The sequence below is a fragment of the Bison bison genome, unplaced genomic scaffold (genome assembly GCF_000754665.1).
Source record: "Bison bison bison isolate TAMUID 2011002044 unplaced genomic scaffold, Bison_UMD1.0 scf7180017864500, whole genome shotgun sequence".
Taxonomy (NCBI): Eukaryota; Metazoa; Chordata; class Mammalia; order Artiodactyla; family Bovidae; genus Bison; species Bison bison.
The window spans coordinates 49,822-50,985 of NW_011495059.1; positions in this window are offsets into that span (position 1 = coordinate 49,822).

Here is a 1,164-nt window from a genome sequence, read left to right on the forward strand (position 1 = left end):
CCCAGAAGAAGACAAAAAGAAAGACCATGAGAAAATATTTGAGGAGATCATACTTGAAAAATTCCCTAAAATGGGGAAGGAAATAATCACCCAAGTCCAAGAAACCCAGAGAGTCCCAAACAGGATACACCCAAGACAAAACACCCCAAGACACATATTAATCAAATTAACAAAGATCACAACACAAACAACAAATTTTAAAAGCAGCAAGGGAAAAACAACAAATAAAACACTAGGGGATTCCCATAAGGATAACAGCTAATCTTTCAATAGAAACTCTTCAGGCCAGGAGGGAATGGCAGGACATACTTAAAGTTATGAAAGAAAATAACCTACAGCCCAGATTACTGTACCCAGCAAGGATCTCATTCAAATATGAAGGAGAAATCAAAAGCTTTAAAGACAAGCAAAAGCTGAGAGAATTCAGCACCACCAAACCAGCTCTCCAACAATGCTAAAGGATCTTCTCTAGACAGGAAACACAAAAAGAGTGTATAAACTTGCAACCAAAACAATAAACTAAATGGCAATGTGATCATACTTATCAAAAATTACCTTAAACGTAAATGGGTTGAATGCCTCAAAAAAAAGACAAAGACTGTTGAATGGATACAAAAACAAGACTCCAATATATGTTGTTTACAAGAGACCCACCTTAAAACAGGGGACACATACAGACTGAAAGTGAAGGGCCAGAAAAAGATATTCCACTCAAATAGAGACCAAAAGAAAGCAGTAGTACCAATACCCATATAAGATAAACTAGACTTTAAAGCAAAGGCTGTGAAACGAGACAAAGAAGGACAATACATAATGATCAAAGAGTAACTCCAAGAAGAAGATATAACAATTATAAATATATATGCCCCCAACATAGGAGCACCACAACATGTAAGACAAATGCTAACAAGTATGAAAGGGGAAATTAACAATAGCACAATAATAGCGGGAGACTTTAATACCCCACTCACACCTATGGATAGATCACCTAAACAGAAATTGACAAGCAAACACAAATTTAAAATGATACAATAGACCAGTTAGACCTAATTAATATCTATAGGTAATTTCACCACAAAACAATGAATATCAACTTCACCTCAAGCACACACGCAAGCTTCTCCAGGATAGATCACATCCTGGGCCATAAATCTAGACTTGGTA